Source organism: Carcharodon carcharias, chromosome 6 (assembly GCF_017639515.1).
Source record: "Carcharodon carcharias isolate sCarCar2 chromosome 6, sCarCar2.pri, whole genome shotgun sequence".
NCBI lineage: Eukaryota > Metazoa > Chordata > Chondrichthyes > Lamniformes > Lamnidae > Carcharodon > Carcharodon carcharias.
The window spans coordinates 117349746-117372221 of record NC_054472.1 but is presented as its reverse complement, the minus strand read 5'-3'; the positions used below and the strand labels follow the sequence as shown (position 1 = coordinate 117372221).

The 22476-nt window shown below is 44.3% G+C and overlaps 1 long non-coding RNA gene across 1 annotated transcript in view; it reads right to left on the bottom strand.

The window, feature by feature from the left end:
- Positions 1-1230: 1230 nt before the first annotated feature.
- LOC121279299 overlaps positions 1231-22476 on the bottom strand; it is a 56423-nt gene continuing 35177 nt past the window's right edge. Inside the window, exon 2 of the long non-coding RNA XR_005943358.1 lies at positions 1231-2375. This is a non-coding gene — a long non-coding RNA (uncharacterized LOC121279299). The remainder of the gene's footprint in view (positions 2376-22476) is intronic.

The following is a 22476-nucleotide window of genomic DNA, read 5'->3' as shown; positions in this document are numbered from 1 at the left end:
GTCTCGGGTGACTGCAAGAGCAGACTTGGCCTTTGCGTGGCTGATCTAAGAATATCTCCTCAGAACAGAATGTGGTTAATGAACTAGTATAACTGAGGACACGCCAGCTTTTCAGCCTCAGCAGTTAGTATATTTGCTTAAGTTGATTTACACAATTTTCTTTAAAATTTATTTTTCTTTGATGTGTTCATGGCCTGGGTAAGAGTGTGATACAGTAATGTTGAGCGCAGTAAACTAAACCACAATGCAGCTTACCTGATACTGACCTGCCATCACAAGTGACAATTATTGTGAACATTTTAATTAGATTTAAGGGTTATTTCATTGGCCCCACACTGCCAGTTGGGAGCAATACTTTGTAGTGCTGGTTCTCTAACCTGCAGTCTCTTTGAGCTTGGCTCTCCACTGGAAGAATAAAATTGGTGAATGAGTATTCTGTTTGTTTAGAAGTTGCATTTCAGCAGGAGTTCTTCCAACCTCTTCCTGTAACTTTGGCAGAAACCCCAGAGGAACAGTGTACACATCTGTTTGTGACGCCTTTGCATCTCTGCTGATTTTATGCTGAGATCCAGCACAAAATTGGGATTTTACTCCATAAAGCTTCACAGTGACACATTTGTGCTGTACATTGAGCATCAGTTATTCTGAATGATAGGGTGCTGAGGGTAGAGGCCATCTAATTAACTGACATACAGTGAGTACATCATCACCAAGCATATCTGGAAAATTGCCTTTAATAACTGTCTGTTGTGACTGTTTCCTCAATGAATAATCTTTGTGCTCTAGCTTGAGCAGAGCAATAGGTATTTCTAAGGGCATATCTCTCTATTTGGAGGAGAATAAAAACAGAGGGGAACTGCAGAATATGTACTGTATAGGTGGTTTTGCATTCTAGGCACTTAATAAGGGCTCATCTTACACCATCGTCTTTGTTGCATGGCCAATACAAAATAGAAAATGCTGGAACGACTCAGAAGGTCAGTTTGTGGTAGATAAACTAACCTTTTAGATATAATGTTTCATCAGAAACCGTTGATTGCATCTGGATGAGTCTGAAGACACCTTATGCAAAGACTGAAACTCCTAAGAAACATTACAATACTATGTACACATTGTGATCAGATTGAGGAAACCACTCCAAAAAAAGGGCAGTACACTGCCACCAATATTCTAAAGGCCATGAAGACTGCAGGGGAGGTTGCTCTCAGAAAAGGTCATGCAATTCAGATATGGCTCAGAACACCAATTTATTACCCAAGAGCACATCCTGAGGTGAAATACAATGAGGCACATTTATTCACCAGAATCTTGAGTACACCACAGGCATCCTAAAGCATTGATTCACATGACTGAACAGATCTGATGCAGTTCTAAAGCATAATCTGCTGAGGTATCAAAGAACTGTTTTTAATTTATTCTTTGGACATGGGTGCTACTGGCAAGGCCAACATTTGTTGCCCATCCCTTACTTCCCTTTGAGAGGCGATGGTGAACCAACACATCGAATCACTTGGTGAAGGTATTCCAGGTTTCCAGGGAGTTCAAGGATTTTGATTTTGACCCAGTGTCACTGAAGGAATGATGATGTATTTCCAAGTCAGGGCAGCGTGTGACTTTGGAGGGGAACTTGCAGGTGGTGGTGTTCCTATGCATCTGCTGCCCTTGTCCTTCTAAGTGGTGGAGGTCACGGGTCTGGGAGGTGCTGACAATTTCTGAAATGCTTCTTGTTTCTGGTGCACACTGCTGCCATGGTACATACTGGTGGAGATTGTGAATATTTAAGGCGGTGGATGGGGTGCTAAACAAGCTGACAGATTTTTCCTGGATGGCGTTGAGTTTCTTGAATGTTGGAGCAGAACTCATCCGGGAATTGGAAAGCATCTCATCACACTTTCCAAGAGCCCTATGAATAGCTTTGATAATGGAGCCAATAATTAAATTTAAGGTGACAGTCAAAGGGGATCTGTTGCAGAACATCCTGAAATAGCTACATTCTCCAAATGTCCATGGTGTCAGCAGTTTAGTCAGGCTGCTTTGTAGCAAGGTTCATATGCAGGGTGAAGGCTTCTCCATGGACCTCTCCAAAACTGCACAGGCTATTTGGCAAATGACTGCATTGACTGATGACATTGAGCTAACAAACATTTTCAGGGAGCTTCTATGAATCCAGTAGGTACCCCTGAATTGGCTCTCCGGCCAGCAGGTTGCAACTCCTCCAATTCTGCCTGCAATGGTTATCTTCACATAATCTCTGAGCTTCTCCCTGCTGACCAACTGATCCTCACTGTGTGAATGTATCAGAGCTGGTGATACAAGATGCTGTGAGGCATTTGGTAGAGGTTGAAGGCTGGAGTCTAACACTGCTTCATGTGCACCTAGGGATGTAGAAGAAGACCATATTTTAGAATGCTAGCAATAAAATGCCATTTTAAACCAACTTATATGTCAAGACATTATGGTGTGGTAGACTGCGATGCTACAGCATGTCTGTGAATGTGTAAATAAATAAGGAAAGAAAGCATAAAAAGAAAGGCCAATATGAACCATAATCTACACTAATATCTCACGGTCTCTCATTTCCTTTACTGCCTCATAACCTGAATCTTCATGGGACAGGATTTTTAGGTTGACGCTCAGGTGCAAGCGGCAGGCCTGGGATTGGCCGAGGAATGGACCGTCGACCGCGATCGGCTCTCTATCCAATTTCACGCTGGCTGTCCAATTAATGGTCAGCCAGTGTGAAGTGCGCACTGAAATGCTCAGTGCTGCTGGGGTGGGGGCGGGAGGAGGGCATGCACTGACGTAAGTGGGGGCACGGGTAAGCGCTGAATGAAAGCTCCCTGAAGGCAGAGAGCTGCCTCAGGGAGGTGAAGACTTGAAAACAGTTAAATAAAGTTTTTAAAATGTCCAAGCATCACAATCAGTCATGTGAACACATATATTATAAATATGCTGTCCATAGATTTTTTTATTTTCTATTTACTAACGGAAACCTCATCCCGCCCTTGGATGAGGTTTCATGAAAAATGCAAAGTCTGCTTGGCTGATTTGCCCACAACTGTAAGGTTGGACCGACCACAAAAAATCGGAGACAGTTGCAACTTGAATAACACTAATTGGCCTCTTAATTGGCGGCGAGCGTGCTTCTGGCTTTTGTACATGTCCATTGACCGAAATATCGCATGAGTGCAGGATGACGTCAGGACACTCGCCCGACGTCATCTTGTGCAGTTTCGTGTCCTATCAGATTGGGCATGCGCCTGCACACCAAGCTAAAAATTCTGCCCATGGTATTCTTATTAATGAAGTCAATTCTCACAGCTTAGATTACCCTGCATTCTTAGGAGTGTATTTATTACAAAAGATTTTGGAAATACTGAACATGTCAAGCAATATCTGTGAAGAGGGAAACAAACTTAACGTTTCAGGTTGACAACCTTTCATCAGAACTGGGAAAAGTTAGAGTTGTAACAGGTTTTAAGCAAGCTAGGCAGAGAAAGGGGTGGGGAGGAAATAAAAGAACAAAACCGATGCTGCCAGACCTGCTGAGTTTTTCCAGGTAATTCTGTTTTTGTTTTGGATTTCCAGCATCTGCAGTTTTTTTGTTTTTATATATATAAAAGAAAAAGTCTGTTGGTTGGAAGGCAGGAACAATTAAATAACAAAAGGATAATGGTGCAAGATAAATGACTGCTATTTGGCATGTTAAGAAAACAACAGATGGGTCTAGAGGAGACGTGAATAGCAATATCAGCACTATTGTCAGCGATGTCTGATAAAAAGGGAGTGGTTATGACCTGAAATTGTTAAACTCGATGTGGAGTCTAGAAGGTTGTGAAGCACCTAATTGAAAGATGAGGTGATGTTCTTTGAATTTGCCTTGAGGTTCATTAGAACAGTGTAGGAGACAAAGAACAGACATCAGAGTGGGAGTAGGAGGAGAATTATAATGACAAGCAACCAAAATTCTAGGGTCATGCTTACAGATTGAATGAAGGTGATCTCCAAAGTGCTCACCCGGTCTGTGTATAGTTTCTCAGGTGTGCAGGAGACTGCATTGTGATCAGCCTTCCATCTTGTGAAATGATGGTTTATACTGTTGTGGTCAACACTGTGTTAAACATTACTTAATGTGATTCAGGAGTCCCACTCTGGCCTGGCAGTCTCTTCTGCATTTGTTGCAGACGACAACTGTAAGCTGAAAAGATGCACGATTTGCTGGCCTCCGTTTTCTCTGGGCCCTCTTCTCGGCTAGCTGATCTTTCCGTTTCTGTTTGCCTCTTCCAATTCCCCTGCAAACAGTTAGTGTCCAAAAGCCAAGGCCGTCGGCAACTGTCTGCCAGTTGTCAGTGTTAATATCTGCCATTTTATATCTTGCTTGCATGTGGCCTTGTAGTAAGAGATCATGACCCAGTGACCAGGCTACCGTCCGGTAGGTCTTTGGGTATATGGCCATCATCCATTTGATGAAATTGGTCGAGCCAGTGAAGACGCTGTTGGCTTAACAATGAGTTTCTGTTGATGGAATTCGCTAGTTCTGGGATTTCTGAGTTGTTGACCTTGTCCTACCAAGACATGTCGAGGATATATCTGAGACATTGGAGGTGGAAGCTGCTCAGCCTTTTCTCCTACCTAGCATCTCTTGTCCAGGTCTCACTGCTGTAGAGGAGTGCACTGAGGACAGAGGCTTGGTAGATTTGCAATTTGGTGTTCTTAGTTGGGTTGCTGTTTTTCCACACTCTCTTACTCAGCTTGAACATAACAGCTGCAGCTTTTATAATGCGTGTGTTGATTTCACCATCAAGTGACGGATTGCTGGTGTTTGTAGAGCCTAAATATGTGAAGTTATCAACAATCACCAGTGTCAGATTGATAGTGCTGATTGATGGCGGTATGACAAAGTCCTGGATAATGACACCTGTCTTCCTGATGTTGATAGTCAAGCCAAATTCTTTATAAGCATGTGAGGGTCTGCCCATTTGCCACTGAAGGCATTTCTTGTCATCAGCACAGAGCAATTCTCTGATGAAGATGTGGCATACTCCTGTCTTGGATCTCAGGTTGGCAAGCTGAACTGCTACCCCTCAGTTCCATTATCCACTCTCTGTAGATAGACTGCAGGCATATCACAACAACAGAGGAAAATATGCCAGTGAGCGTCAGTGCCAAAATACAACCCTGTGTAACCCTACTGCAGATCTCAAAGCATTCCAGTGTTGCCCCTTCATAGCTGTCCTTACCCATCATGCGGCCGTTGGAAGATGAGATCACATTGAGCAGTAGGCAGCCAATCAGTGGGCAGCCAATTTTCTCCAGCAGCTTAAATAGACCGCCTTTGCTCACATGGTCGAATGCCTTGATGAGAGCAATGAACGCAATGTATACTGGCCTCCTTTTGTCAGGATTTCTCCCACAGCTGACAGACTGAGAAGATCATGCCAAATGTGGATCTTCCAGTTCTGAAACCACACTGGGGTTCAGAGTGGATGCGTTCAGTCTGCCAGTCTGCCAAAGGCAACACAGGCAAATACTTTCCCCATGATGCTCAGCAGGGAGGTAGTTCAAAATCGCTGTTGCAATCGCTGTGGTCGCTCTTGTTCGTGTACAGGGTCATCATCTTTGCATCACACATATCCTGAGGCATTTCCCCCTCCCTCCAGAAGAGACAGAGAAGCTCATGCAGATGCTGCAGGGGTTCCTGTTTTCCAGCTTGATAAATTTGGGTGGAGTAGCATCAGTACCTGGAACTTTGCTTATGGCCAGTGAATAAATAACTTTGCTAAGCTGCTCCACTCTGGGTTCACTTCAGCTCTTCCATGACAGGCAGGCTCACTAAGGTGCCTACAACTTTCTTGGTGAGCTTTTGCTCCCTAGGATACAATCAAGATTGTGTTTCACCTCTCCCTCGAACTGCTAATTGCAGCCGTTGATGACCTCCCCTGCCTTTGTTTTCAACTGAGCTGTTTTCTTTGCTGATGGACCTGGTGCCTTTTTAATACTTTCATACATGCCCTTTGTCCTCATTTTCTACCCCACCAGTCTTCATAATCAGTGGATCATCCTCCACCACTTCCATAACCTCTAGCCTGATTCTACTATCAAACACATCTGGATATTCTGGAAAAGTTGTATTCAGTTGGCACTGCTACCCACTTAGCAGTCTGTTAGACATCATTTGAGCAGCCCTTTGTGCATTCAGAGTTTTCTCGCTCAGATCTCACTTGTAACTAATGACAGCAGATTGCTTGGCTTCAATGATAGGGTACACCATGGTGATATTAGCCTCAAACCAGTCAGCGTTTTTCTGCACTTGCTTCCCATATGTTGAGAGTGCAGTTTTGTAAATTATATCTCTAAGTATGTTCCATTTCGCTTCTGTACTCTGTGTGGGAATGCCAGATAGCATCTTCAATTGAGTCAAGGAACTATTGGTTCTTATCTAGGTAGGTAGTATGGCCAACATTGATATGAGGACAGGATTTCCCCTTTGAATAAAGGAACTTTGAGGGTTCCATCCTAACTCGGTTTACACCGAGGAGTGATCGGTATCAGGGTCAGCACTGTGGTCGCTACTGAAAATGTCCTATCTGGTGATGATCAGATCTAGCTGCTGTCAATGCCCGAGTCTTCGACACTTTGTGGCATGGTTTGTTCTGAAAGAAAGTGTTGCAAAAACCTCATGATAGCTGTGAAGCTCAAATAGTCTCTATCGATCCTCATGTATTTTTCCCAGGCCTTTATGTCCAAGGCAGGAGGCTCATGCCTCATGGCGCACACCTTCACTTATGTTGAAATCCCCCAAGTGCAGGAGAACACATTGTGATCAGTGAATGCGATATACTAAATTGAAAAAGGTACAAGTAAATCACTGTTTCAACTGGAAGGAGCACTCAGGGCCTTGGACAGTAAGAAGGGATGGGGTAAAAGGAACTCTGAGGGTTCCATCCTAACTCGGTTTACACCGAGGAGTGATCTGTATCAGGGTCAGCACTGTGGTCGCTACTGAAAATGTCCTATCTGGTGATGATCAGATCCAGCTGCTGTCAATGCCCGAGTCTTCGACACTTTGTGGCATGGTTTGTTCTGAAAGAAAGTGTTGCAAAAACCTCATGATAGCTGTGAAGCTCAAATAGTCTCTATCGATCCTCATGTATTTTTCCCAGGCCTTTATGTCCAAGGCAGGAGGCTCATGCCTCATGGCGCACACCTTCACTTATGTTGAAATCCCCCAAGTGCAGGAGAACACATTGTGATCAGTGAATGCGATATACTAAATTGAAAAAGGTACAAGTAAATCACTGTTTCAACTGGAAGGAGCACTCAGGGCCTTGGACAGTAAGAAGGGATGGGGTAAAAGGATAGGTGCTTCATCTCCTGTGCTTGCATGAGAAGGTGAGTGAGTTTGGATAGTGATTGAGGAATGTACCAGGGTGTTGCAGACAGAATGGTCCCTTTGGAATGCTGAAAGGGAGGGAAGGGGAAGATGTGTTTTGTTGTGGCATCAGGCTAGAGGTGGTGGAAGTTGTGAAGGATGATCCATTGAACATGAAGGCTGGTGGGGTAGAAAGTGAGGACAAGGGGGAAACCCAATAATGGTTTTGAGGGGGGGGAGGGGAAGGGTGAGAGCAGAAGTTTGGGAAGTGGGATGGACACTGTTGAGGGCCTTGTCAACTGTAATAGAAGGAATTTCTTGGCGGAGGAAAAAGGAAAACATATTGAAAATATTGACATGGAAGATGGTATCATCAAAACAGATACGATGGAGGTAGTTAAATTGGGAGAATGGAATAGAATTCTTACAGGAATTGGGGTGGGAGGAAGTATAATCAAAGTACCTGTGGAAGTCAGTGGATTACCAGTAGATATTGATTGATAGTCTATTCCTAAAATTAAGATAGAGTAGTCAAAGAAGGAAGGCTAGATGCTGAGATGGACCATGTGACTGCGAGGGAGTGTTGGAAGTTGGAAACAATTTACCAGTTTGGAGCAAGAGATGAAAGCAATGTACAAGAAAAAGAGGTGGGTTGGGACAGACATATCCCATGAAAAGACAGGCATAACTAGCACCCACATCGGTTCCCATAACAACACTGTTATTTATGGAAAGTGAGCGGAGGCAAAGGAGAAGTTGTTCAATGAACAAAAAGTTCAACCAAGTGGAGGGTGGTGGTGGATTGTGACAGGTTGGGCCTTCAAAGAAGAAGGGGAAGGCTCACAGGCTGTCCTGGTGGAGCTCAGAGGTATATAGAAATTGGATGCCCATTGTCATAGGGAGAAGGTTAAGACCACAAAATTGTAATACTGTTAAACTGACAGGAGAGTCGTTCTGTAGATGGGAAGAGACTGGACGAAGGAAGAGAAAATAGTGTCAAGGTGGAAGGAAATAAGTTTTATGGGGTAAGAATAGGCTGAAAAGATGGATTGACAAGGGTAGTCCTGTTTGCTTGAGAAGGGTTAGAAGCTGTTGTGCAGGGCTGGGGGATTGTTAGGTTGGAGCCTAAGGTCAGAAGATTGCTTTTTGCATGTGTGTGCTAGCTTTTAATGATTTATGCATTCGAAAACGTAAGCCAGAATTTTTTGGAAGGCAGAGTTTACCCTCCTGCCATCCGAGGAGTTTCTGGTGGTGAACTCATTGCTGCTCACACTGCCTGCCCTGCAGCCATTTAAAGCTACTTGACTGGAGATGGGTCTTCCACCCCTCGCTCGGGAGGAAGCCCCGCCTCAGAAAGCTAATGGCCAATCTAATTGACCAGCAGATCTCTAGTCGAGCAGCACCAGAAGCTGCAGTGGAAAGGACTGGGACTGGAAGAAGTCTCCAGGCCCTAAGTCCTGGGTGTCCAGGACCAGGTAAGTATGTGATCTCAAGGCAGTAAAGAGAGATGAGGCCTGGGCAGGGGTCACAGTGGGCAAAGGGAGGTAGGGGTGTTGCTGAAGAGGCCAGGAATGGAGGGATGGAACATCAGCAGTGGCCAGACCTTTTAGGGGAAGGGTTGCATGATGTTAAAAGGAGGCCATTGATGGAGGCCTGAGCAGGGTCATAAGACCATAAGACTATAAGACGTAGGGGCAGATGTAGGCCATTCAGCCCATCGAGTCTGCTCCGCATTCAATGAGGTCATGGCTGATCTGATAATCCTCAATTCCACTTTCCTGCCTTTTTTTCATAATCCTTGATTCCCTTACTGATTAAAAATCTGTCTATCTCAGCTTTGAATATACTTAACGACCCAGCCTCCACAGCCTTCTGCGGTAAAGAATTCCACAGATTCACTGCCCTCTGAGAGAAGAGATTCCTCCTCATCTCTGTCTTAAAGGGGTGACCCCTCACTCTGAGATTATGCCCTCTGGCCCTGGACTCTCCCACAAGGGGAAACAACCTTTCAGCATCTACCCTGTCAAGCCCCCTAAAAGGTATTTTTATACGTTTCAATAAGGTCACCTTACATTCTTCTAAACTCCAATGAGTACAAGCCCAACCTACTCAACCTCTCCTCATAAGAAAATCCCGCCATACCCAAGATCAACCTAGTGAACCTTCTCTGGACTGCCTCCACTGCCAGTATATCTTAGATAAGGGGACCAAAACTGTTCACAGTATTCTAGGTGTGGTCTAACTCATGCCTTGTATAGTTTTAGCAAGACTTCCCTATTTTTATACTCCATTCCCTTTGAAATAAAGGCCAACATTCCAATTGCCTTTCCTATTATTTGCTGAACATGTATGCTAGCTTTTTGTGATTCATGCACAAGGACTCCCAAATCCCTCCGTGCTGCAGCTTTCTGCAGACTTTATCTGTTTAAATAATATTCAGCTCCTCTATTCTTCCTGTCAAAGTGCATAACCTTACATTTCCCAGGGTTACTTTTCAGGCTTCCCCCCTTCCCCTGAACTCTTCCAGCCAGCCTGAAAATTGAGACTGGATGAGAAACGGCCCTTAAGAGGTCTTTAATTGCTCACTTAACGGCCTCAATTAAGGCAAGGGTCAGCCTAGGCCTCACCTGTCCCATCATAAAATTGTGGAGAGGTTAGGGCAGGTGGGGGCTGGGTGGGAAGGCCATCTAAAGAATTTTACAGCCACCCCCTGCCTACACACCTGTTGGTGGGGGAATGGAAAATTTCTGCATATAAACCATTTGTTTCTCCAGCTCCTGGTCTCTCATCAGAAAATATTCAGATTTATTTTTCCCTAGGTCTAATGTTGATGACCTCACACTTTCCCACACTAACTCCATCTGCCACAGCTCTGCCCTGACATTAAGAGGGAATTTTTAACCTAAAAATGTGTGTGGCTTTGGGAGCGAGTGGCTAGATAAAAGGGCTGATATTGACAGCATGGTGGAAAGCCGGATGCAACCTGCTGACTTCCACCTTTAACTGGTGTATCTAGCTGCTTTTGAGAAAGCCCTTTGAAAGAGGTAGATAGCCAGTTTAACTATGTTGAAAGGCAATGAGCAGTTAGTTTAACATTAGTAATAGATAAGGTTTTAGAAACAATGATCAGGGAAAAATAATCAACAGGCACTTGGAGAGGCTTGAGTTCATGGAGGAGAGACAGCATGGATTTGTAAATGTCAGTTCGTGCTTGACCAATCTAATTGAATTTTTTGATGAAGTACCAGAGAAGGTTGATGAAGGTAATGCGGTGAATGTTGTCTGTATGGATTTTAAGAAAGCGTTTGACTAAGTACCAAATAGAAAGCTGATTAACAAAGTTGAGGCTCATGAGGCAGAATTTTATGCCCCACTGTCAGCGGGTTTGTAGGTGTGGGGAGAGCGTAAAATTCCTCAGATGGACTTTCCACTGGGTTCCCGCCAATCCCGACTTCTCTTCAATTTCACGCCAGAGCCAGTTGAGGCCCTTAAGTGGTAAGTTATTGACTACTTAAGGGCCGTTTCCTGCCCAGCCTCAATTTTCAGGCTGGCGGGAGGAGTTCCACGTTATGGGGAAGCCTGAAAATAAAATGGGTTTAGGCTGTGGGTTGGAAGGGGGTGGCATCTCCATCAACAGCTGCTTTTTGACTTCAGGAGTCAACCCCAGCACCCCCCCACCAAACTGCCCAGTAAGATCCAGTCACCACAGGTCCTCCCTCGCAACAGCCCACTCACTTGGCCTCACTGCTAACACCCCAAACCGTTCTGTCCGTCCCTCCCTCAGGCCTCACCTCCCCTCCGCGCTCACCTCCCCTCCACTCTAAGACCCCCAAAACCACTTTAGTCCTGGACTCTCAGGGCTTAGCCTCTGGGAACTGCATGCAGTCCCAATCCTGTCCATTGCAGCTTTTGGGTTGCAGAGACCAGAAAACTACTGGCCAATCAGCTTGGCTGGCAGGACGTCCTTCTGAGGGGTGGAAGCCCCAGCTCCAGCCAAATACTGCTTGTTGGAGCGTTAAATGGCTGCGGGGCAGCCAGCATTGGTGGTGATGTGTTTCCCGCCGACTCTTTGGATGGCAAGAGGAGAAACACTGCCATCCTAAAAATCCTGGCCATGGAATAGGAAGGCCTATGTCTATGTGGTTAAAAAATAGCTTAAGGGCACTAAACAGCAACTCGTGGTAAATGGTTATTTTTCACACTGAAGGATGGTAGGCAGTGGTGTTCCCTGAGTGTCAGTGCTAGGACCACTGCTATGTTTTCTATATATACATGACTTTGATCTTGGAAAACAGAGAAAAATTTCAAAATTTGCCATTTATAGGCTTTCATCAACCTTGTATAAAGTGGCATTCAGGGTGTGCAAGTCATTAGTGAGAGCCAGTATGCACTCATTTCACTGTCAAACTTGATGCACAATGATGGATGTAGACATCATTGTGAAGGCCTACGACAACATAGGATTCATACTTGAGATGGATTCCTCCAGTTCCTGTCCAATCTCTGTCCAGTGCAGCTGGAATGGCTGCCAGCAACTCACACATTTTCTGCTGATCCAAAATTGTCCCCTTTGTCGGTGGCTCTCCCAACTCAGCAACTAGCTTGGAGGTTTTATGCACCCATTAGGGACCCTCCGCTGCTTTCCATTTCTATTGCATGCTCTTGCTCACGTGTGATCTGTGAAACACTGTGTGATAACTGTTTGGTTGTGTGTCCGGGACCTAGATGGGTTCTTTGAGGCTTGTCTACCCTCCCAAAGTAGGCTGCTTGAGACTGCAGTTTATTAAAACCATTACTCTTTATTGACAGCTACAATATATATAAATTAACAACTCTGCACAAAGTTGGAGCTTCTGCTCCCTCCAAATATCTGTTACTCAATCATGTGGTGTTACATCATCATTATATCATCATCATGTGCTTCTGATGTTAATCCTTTACTCTACAATAACCCAGCTACCTGGATTGGCAGTCCCACCACAGTGTATGTATCTGAGCTAGTGGATGGTGCACATGAGCCCTGTGATGATGCATTCTCATAATATGTGACATCCTCTGAGGAGTCTTAGTCTGCCCCCTGCATTAGCTCCTGTGGATGATGAAAGTCAAAATTTAGAACTGGCAATGTATGAAGATGCTAAGTCATCATTATGCGCATTGTTGTTATCTTGAGAGAGAGACCATTCACTTGCAGTTATTAACTGAAAAAATTATGCCACGAGGTTTCACATTTTAAAAGAAATCTTTTACTGTATGAGAGTCAAACAAAGGAAGTATTACTTACTAATTTAACATCATATTTCACAAACACTTATTCATTAAGCCTAAACATCTCAACAGTCCACATTTATTTCCATCCAAGAGCTCCCGTATACATTATAGGATCTTGAGGATTCCTTTACTTTTCCTGGAACCAAACCAAGGTATGCCACAGCTCTCAGGAATTCACTTTAATTCTCCTCAGTGTTCATGCTATTCTCTGAGGTATTTGATTTCTTGGTGTCTTTTCACTAACATCTAGCTAAGCAACCCTTTAAGTCTCCTTAAACAACTCATGATTGTGGACACCCCATATCAAGCATTGCCTCCTGTGCTCTTGCTTACAGCTTCGGGAAAATCTCTCTCTGCCTCTCCAAGCTGTTCCCAGGCTCCAATTGCAACTGCTGACAGCTTTTGCTCTCTGTCTGTTTCCAAGCTCTTCCAGCTCCAGATATCAATGGCTTGTTTCAAAGCTGCCAGCAAGTTTGTTCAGAAAACATACCAATAAACCCAGCACTAAAGGCTCCCACCCTGCAACCTATCCCCATGGCAACTTTGCACATCTTGGATTTCCCAGATAGAGATTTAAACTAATCATCTCCCATTTCCAAACATTCCCTTTGTCCTTATAAAGACATCTTGTATCTACCAAGAAACTCAGAAAGGAGCCATCCATTGTTTAATGTTTTCCCACTTCTAATTCTGAGCTAAGTAAACACAGACCACCCCTTGAATGGCAATTACTTCAAATCTGTTTATCGTCCTCTCACCAGAGGTTTCCATTCATCTTACTTCTTGTAATTCAGTCCCCAAATTAAAAGTTATACTCCCAAAACACATGAATCAGGAAATTAAAAATTTTCTCAGCAGCATAATCATATTTCACTAACTGCTGACATCAAATCAACATGAGTGAGTGTTCTATGCCATGTGGCTGTCTGATATTTAATTCTGGCACCAGGTAGTTCAGAGGCCCTCATTTCTCCATCTTCATTGGTCAGGCATGAAGACATTCTGCTTATCTCCATTGCCTCCTCCTCAGCAGCTATCAGTATGGAAATAGCTGGAGGGCCACCTCTGGTTGCCTTGCTCTCCTTGTTCTGTGCTCTCTTCTGCAAAGCGGGAAAGGAGAGCAATGAATGAGAGTAATGGAATGTGTTGAGTGAATAGATGGATGACATTTGTTCAGGGTCAGTGTTGAGGTAAAGGTGTGACTTTACGTTGAGATGAGAATCAGCATCAATGATAAATAGTCAGAAAGGGATGTGAAGAGTTTCATAGATAACGTGGAATGGGCACACCCGCAAGGCAAATCCGTCCGATGTACAGAAGTAGGCTGAGGAAGGCAGAGTGAGAGGAGTTGGGGTTATATGTGCATTAGGATATACTTGAATGTGCCATTGTGCTCACCCTTCCTGACCTGATTAGGTCATTAAACTTCTTCCACCCCTGTATGCATGAGCATAACACTACATACTGCTACTAACCGCTTCTGCAATTTCCAGCCATGTCTTCCTGTAGAGGCAGGCCTCTTTCTCCAGTCAACAGGAAAGAAAATCTCCCTGCAGGGCCTTACACAGATCACAATATCAGCTCATATCAGTGGCATCAGTGAAAGGGATGCTGTTTTGCAATGTTGTGAATTCATTGTTGCAATTTTTTTTTCTGTTGAAACACTTGGCAATCCTTCAGCTTTCATCCTAGTATGGGCCCTTCAAATACTTCAACTGAAATAGACTCATATAAGTTGTCATCGTGCCTATTGGCACTAATTAGTCAGGAAGCTTAGAAGTCAGATGCTAATGCAGTGATTTGCTTAGAAAGCCACTGATAAATGTACTGCTGAAATGCCTGGGCTCTCCATGTGCTGCCAGGCTCCCCTAGTGTTCGTATGTAGAGTAGTTAAAATACAACCCTAAATCTGCTTGTGTCTCTTTATAACTTCCTGCTCCCACTTTAGACAACTTACTGTGCCTCCTAACTTAGTGTCATCTCCAAACTTGGACATCCAACTCTCTATACCTTTTGGCAAAAATGGTGAAAACTTGAGCTCCCAATACAGATCTAGGGAACATCACTTATTACATCCCACCAATTAGAGTGGATTCCCTTTATCTCTACTCTCTTTTTCCTTCTTCTCAAACAACTACCAATTATAGTCCCACAATTTCCTCCATATTTGGCAATATTCTCTTATGTATAACGTTACTAAGATAAATTATACATAGATAATATCCATAGAAACTTTCTTATTCACCATGTTAGTGAGGTCGTCAAAAGTTAACTACTTTAGACTGGCATAACCTACCTTTCGCATATCAATGCTGACTCTTTTATAAGCTATGTGCCCAAGTGCTCCAATGTTAGAGCAAAATTGTATCAGGGTCCTAAATATGCTGTAGGAAAGAAATTTGCATACTATAAATAGGCTCCCATGTGTTTTGGTAATAAGCTGTTTTCTGTGTCATTCCAAAGTTGTGGCAGGGATGGGATGAAAAGTGCTACACCACAATTTTCGGCCCACAACCTGTCTGAAAATGGAAAATGAAATTGCACTCACAGTCACTGTTCATTTTGTTGCGCAAAATGTCTAATGTGTGTTATATATTTTTATTTGCAGCACTTTTAAAAGAGTCAAGTTTTGTTGGTCTTCTTTATTCCCAACAGTTCCAGAGCTGCCAGGCAGAATAAGAACTCATGGTGATGAGGATCTCCATACTTACATAAAATTTTAAAGCACAACATTTGGGGACCATTTGATTCATCATGTTTGTACTGGCTCCTTGCTAGATGTTTTGAAAACGAATCCTTCTACCCTGCTCGCTTCCTATCATGAATTTAACAAAGTTCTACAGAAACCTATATCTTCACTTCTCAAAATTTAGAAATAACCACAATTGAGGAAATTGCTGAGAATCTTGATTTCCTGTTGAGAAATGCTGATACTAAGCAGTACAGTAATTTCTTGAGTTAATAAAGCTTTGCTGGCAAATAGATCATTTTATAAAGCAATAGCTTATTCTGTAGAGAATTCTGAGAGCAGAATGGCCGAGACTAAAACACATTGGCCTCAAAAATCTATTGGACCATTTAGGCCAGTGTTGAACTCATGAGGTGGCACTCCAACTCGATGATCCACTCCATCACTGGCCTCACTTCTGGGGTTAGATCACTTATACATACAATGGTAGTGGTTGAGCATTTCCCCCCCATGTAAGACAAAAATGCTAGTCTGGGTGGAAAGCAAGTTGCAGGTGCAAGACTTTAAAGAGGCTAGAATGCAAAAGATTTCAGTAACGGGAGGCAAAGGAGATTGAATAGGAGGGAAATGGTAAGGAGGACAAGAGTCAGGAGTGAAGAATGTTTGTTCTTGTGAACTGTAATGATGACAATAAGGATAATGCGAAAAAGAAGGATATTGAGGACTTGGCCACACCGGAGTCTCTGGAACAAGATGTTCCACTGCTTGAAAACCATTAATGCCATATCTACCTTTCTCACTCCCACTCACCAGCTCAGAAACCTTTACCTGGGAGAATAGTGTAGCTGAGGGTGTAGTAATAGGTGATTCGCTGAGAACAAGGAAGCTGAGATAGTGAGGAATAGGTTAAGATGTGCCACCTTCCCGATAGAGGCAGAGGAATAGGTTTCCTATGACTTTTGACTTGTTGGCCTACATTTCATGAATAGTCACCTGAAAGAAAGGATGTTTGAACAACAGCACATTTACATGCAGACAGTAAAGTCAGCCTTCAACCGTAAAAAAAGAATTTTCATTTATATAGTGTAATGACCACAGCCGATGTTAATTGCTGCACATACCAAATCCCAGACAGAAACTTGGCTTACCTTTTTTTTGTATTCTGAAAATGAGAAGGGAAGTACAGATCTCAGCAGTAAGAAGTCCAGTAACACTCTTGGGATTTTAAAAATAGAAAGTAAAACTTTTATTAATAAGAATAAAAGAAAACTTAGGCCTGAATCCTCTGGTCAGTGTGGGGAATGGGCCCCGCTCACTGAAATGTAAAATGATGTGCGGTGACATTGGGCGTGAGTCCCGACGTCACCGCGCGTCATTCCGATTTTCAATTCGGCGGTCTTCCACCGGAGTCAGCTGCGCGCCCACCAAACTGTTAAAGGTCTATTAAGGTCATTTAAATATCAATTAAAATAATTAACAGAGCTGCCCGACTAACCTTAATGTTGGCAGGCAGGTGAAAAGCCCAGGCGGCCTTTGCATTTATCACGAAACTTCATTCACAGGCGGGATGAGGTTTATTGAAGATTTTTAAAGTTTAATAAAAATTTTTAATAAAATTCATGGACATGTCCCAGCTCATGTGACACTGTCACATGAGAGGACATGTCTTAATTTTTTTTTTCTTTATTTAAATTCTCTCTGTGCCTCAGGGAGATTTCTGCGCTCTTTCGTGCACATGTGTGAAAGAGTGCAGGCGCTAATTCTCCCTCCTCCCCCTGCCTGCACAGGGAGTGCTCAGTGCTTCTGGGTGCATGTTACGCTGGGCGGCCTTAATTGTCCCGCCCATGTAAAATGGTGCCATGCAACCACCTCTGGGCCCACCCGTGCCCACTCCTGCTCAGCCTCCCTGATAGGGAGAAAATTCTCCCCTTAAACACACAAGATTACAGATACATAGTTAAACTTAGTCTTACAAAACATTCCCCCAAAAAGACTCTCTGCTTTGTCAGACCCACAAGTAAATACCTTCCAAGCAACACTCCTTTATAGATGTTTAGCTTTAAAAAAAATCCAGCAATATTACCCAAGGCAAACTGCTGTAGCTTCAATAAAGGCATACCACATACATGTAATTCTTCCACTCTGCTGTGAAAGTCCAAATAAATCTGATTTTTGCAGCCCAAGACTTTTCTGGCTTGACTGGATGGTTGATTCAAACTGCATTCTCGCTCAGCTACATCTCCAGCTATAACTCCAGCTGCTATGTCTCACTGCTCCAATTCAACCTCCGCCAACCCAAACAACTACAGTTACACTAAGCTCTCCACATTAACTCTAAAATACCTTTTGTTCCCTTTCATCTCAGGTTCTATTCTTCTCTCACCTCTTTGAAAGTCAAATCCTTCCAAATATAGGATCTTTCATGTTTCCATCTTGTCTTTGCTTTCAGGTCAATAAAATATAATACTCCACTTCTATTTACCTATGGAATTCCTGCAAGATACAAACTCCCAACCTATATAAAAATGCAAATGTTAGATCTAACCTTTTCACTTACACCTCAAACCTAACATCTCTTTTTCATGTTTTAAATTCCCCAACCTGTCTCCTATTAATCTCTGCCCAACTTAATTAAATCATACAGACACACAGACACACACAGCCTTTTCCACAGAAAAACACAATATTCCCCAAAATTATTTAAAAAAACAACCATTCCGCACAATAACACCTTTCATATTCTCAAGTGTCCCAAAGCCCTTAATAATAATAGTCAATAAATTACTTTTGAAATTTCATCACTGCTCTATTGTTGGCAAATTTAGCAGCCAATTTGTAAAGCAGGGTCTCACAAGCAAACAAAAAGAATGACATAATAATACAAAAGTAAAATACTGTAGATATTGGAAATTTGAAAACAAGCAAAAATGCTGGAAATACTCAATAGGCCTGGGAACATCTATGGAACAGATATGGTTAGCATTTCAGGTTGATGACTTTTCGTGGACTTGAAACATTAACTCTGGGCAGAATTTTCTGTTCCTGCTTGCGTTGGGCGTGTGTGGTGGCGTGAGCAGATAATATGGCGAGAAGGCCAAAAATCAGATTCAAGACATCCTGAAACCAGTTTGCGATTGTCTGCAACCTCATTGTAATATATCAGCGTATCATTATAAGGCCAGCCTGCTGGAATCAAGCCCCACACTGGATCAACTGCCCACATCGGCACTATTGCACGCTGACGTGTTTCACAACAGCACATATAAGGCATGAACTTTGTGGGTTGCACTTTGAGGGGGACTTGGAGCTGAGTGCATTTGATGTAGTCTACTTGGACTTCAGCAAGGCCTTTGATAAGGTCCCACATGGGAGACTGATAACGAAGGTAAGAGCCCATGGGATCCAAGGCAATTTGGCAAATTGGATCCAGAATTGGCGAGTGGCAGGAAGCAGAGGGTGATGGTCAGGGGGTGTTTTTGTGACTGGATGCCTGTGCCCACTGGGCTTCCACAAGGATCGGTGTTGGGTCCCTTGCTGATTGTGGCATAGATAAACAATTTAGACTTGAATGTAGGAGGGTTGTAAGGAATGTAAGTTTGCAGATGACACGAAAATTGGTGGGGTGGTAAACAGTGAAGAGGATAGCCTTAGATTAGAGGAGGATATAGACGGGCTGGTCAGATGGGCTGATCAGTGACAAATGGAATTTAATCCAGATAAGCATGAGGTGATGCACTTGGGCAGGACAAACAAGGCATGGGAATACACGATGAATGGTAGGACCCGGGAAACACCAAGGATCAGAGGGACCTTGGTGTGCATGTCCACCAGTCCCTTAAGGTAGCGAGACAGGTATATTGGGTGGTTAAGAAGGCATATGGGATACTTGCGTTTATTAGCCGAGACATAGAATATAAGAGCAGGGAGGTTATGCTGGAATTGTATACAACGCTGGTTAGGCCACAGCTAGAGTATTGAATGCAGTTCTGGAATCCGCATTATAGGAAGGATGTGATTACACTAGAGAGAGCGCAGAGGACATTTACCAGGATGTTGCCTGGGCTGGAGAGTTTTAGTGTTGAGGAGAGATTGGATAGACTGGGGTTATTTTCCTTGGAAAAGAGGAGATTGAGGGGGGACATGACTGAGGTGTATAAAATTATGAGGGGCAAAGACAAGGTAGATAGGAAGGAACTTTCCCCCTTGGTGGAGGGATCAATAACCAGGGGGCATAGATTTAAGGTAAGGGGCAGGAGGTTTAGAGGGGATGTAAGGAAGAACTTTTTCACCCAGAGGATGGTGGGAATCAGGAACTCACTGCCTGAAAGGGTGGTAGAGGCAGAAACCCTCAAAATCTAAGAAGTATTTGGATGTGCACTTGCGATGTGATGGCATACAAGGCTATGGGCCTAATGCTGGAAAAGGGGATTAGAATAATTAGGTACTTGTTTAACTGGTGCAGACTCAATGGGCCGAAGGGCTTTTCTCTGTGCTGTAGACCTCTGTGACTCTATGCATAGTAACATTGCATAGCACTCACAGGTGTTGCCTGTTGGACTTCAAGGTTGAGGTGCATTGGTGGGGGGAGCAGGCAAGGGCTGTCCTGTGGTTGAGGCAACTTGGGGGGGGGGATAGAAGTGGCCACACATTAGGGAAACCTTGCATAAATTGACCATTCCTCTGTAGCTGAGACAGTTCAGATGCAGCCACATTGGCCTGTGTGGAGCCAGGCCTCTAGCTTGTCTGCCCATTCAAGCAATGCAGAGGTATGAAAGTGCCACGAAGTGGTCCAGAACTTTTCACCCCTCGGGCACAAATTGCAAGCTAATCAGCATTTTAGTGGACTGCAGAACATTTGGATTACTGGGCACATTGTACGATCTCCTTGCTAAAGCTGGCCATGTAACAGTCACTGGTGGAGATGCTCACAGCCCCTTGCAATGTCATCATCTTGGTTTGGACCAGTCTTCCTCTGGTCAAGCTAACAGTGCAACATTACAGTGTGGGTTAGGAGAATACCTAACCTGAGCTGGGAGCACAGCATGCAGTCCAATGGGCAAAGCTGCTAACAATCGGTTAAGGAGGAGGAGGGCAGGGTTTCAGGCAGCCATGCAGCGCACTAAACTCTGGCCATCCATGGTGGCCAGCACTCTTCAGGATGCATTAAGGGGCCTTCAGACTTAACCAAGAGAGATTCTTAGTACACCCAAGCTAACCCACGAGTCTCTCTTTTATCCTGCAAGAGGAGTACATCAGGAACATGGAGCCTTGTAAACTAGCTGTATGCCTTGTGGTGTACAGAGATCAAAGACAGCAGAGAAGAGAATGAGAGAGGCACCTGGCACGTAGAGGGAGGAGCAGCATCCGCAGGAAGAAGGGACAGCTGGGGCCCCCGCACAAGCCACTGAAGAGCCACAGCGAGCAGTCGTTGGTCAGCACCTAGATAGACCCAGGGTCTACTGATGCCGTCTTTCATTCCTGCAGATGACTGAGAACCAGTGATGCAGAGCACGCACATGTCTAGGGAACTTGTCAGTCACACCTGCCAGCTGCTGCAGGATTTGGCACCATGGGGACATGGAGGGGGCATCCACTGTCCATGGCTGTGAAAGTGACTGCGGCCCTCAATTTTTATGTCAGTGGCTCCTTCCATGGCTCCACAGGTGATCTCTATGGGATATCACAAACCCGCACCCATAAGTGCATCCATGAGGTTACAGATGCCATCTTTGCGAGGGCTCACAACTTTGTGCATTTTGTTCAGGACCAAGAAAGCCAGGATGAAAGAGCAATTGGATTTGCCCAGATCACAGGTTTCCCACAGATGTAGGGTTCCATCGATTGCGCTTACGTGGCGTTCAGATCTCCATGGCAACAAGTGGTCAATTATGTCAACCCCAAGGGCTTCCACTCGTTGAATGTGCAGCTGGTGTGCAACTACCATAAATGCATCCTGCAGGTCTGCGCAGTTTCCAGGGAATGTCCATGACTCCTACATTCTCAGCTGCTCACAGATCCCTGATGTCTTCCAGAGTCTACAGGGGCTGCAGAGATGGCTCCTTGGCTGTACTTTAAATATGGCGCCCAGCGTAAGGAAGCGTCAAGGTGATGCCCTGGTGGGTGAATGAGAACCCGCCCACCATTGAAACAGCATGTTTTCCAGGAATGCATTATCTATTTATTTATTTATTGTCCGTCCCAAGTTGCCTTTGAGAAGGTGGTTGTGATCTGCCTTCTTGAACTGCTGCAGTCCATGTGGTGTAGGTACACCCACAGTGTTGTTAGGAAGAGAGTTCCAGGATTTTGACCCAGTGACAGTGAAGGAACGGCGATATATTTCCAATCAGGATGATGCGTGACTTGGAGCGGAACTTCCAGGTGGCAGTGCTGCCCTTGTCCTTCTAGATGGTAGTAGTGGTGGGTTTGGTAGTTGCTGTCAAAGGAACCTTGGTGAATTCCTGCAGTGCATCTTGTAGATGGTACACACCGCTGCTATTGCGCGTCGGTGGTAGAGGGAGCAAATGTTTGTGCATGTGGTGTCAATCAAGCGAGCTGCTTTGTCCTGGAAGGTGTCAAGCTTCCTGAGTGTTGTGGGAGCTGCACTCATCCAGGCAAGCGGAGAGTATTCCTCACACTCCTGACTTGCGCCTTGTAGATGGTGGACAGGCTTTGGGGTGAGTTACTTGTCGCAAGATTCCTAGCCACTGACCTGCTTTTGTAGCCACAGTATTTATATGGCTAGTCCAGTTCAGTTTCTGGTCAAAGGTAACCCCCAGGATGTTGATAGTGGAGGCTTCAGTGATGGTAATGCCATTGAAGGTCAAGGGGCAATGGTTGGATTCTTTCTTGTTGCAGACGGTCATTGCCTATCAATTGTGTGGCACGAATGTTACTTGCCACTTGTCAGCCCAAGCCTGGATATTGTGCAGGTCTTGCTGCATTTGGACATGGACTGCTTCAGTATCTGAAGAGTTGTGAATGGTGCTGAACATTGTGTAATCATCAGCGAACATCCCCACTTCTGACCTTATGATGGAAGGAAGGTCATTGATGAAGCAGCTGAAGATGGTTGGGCCTAAGACACTACCCTGAGGAACTCCTGCAGTGATGTCCTGGAGCTGAGATGATTGACCTCCAACAGCCA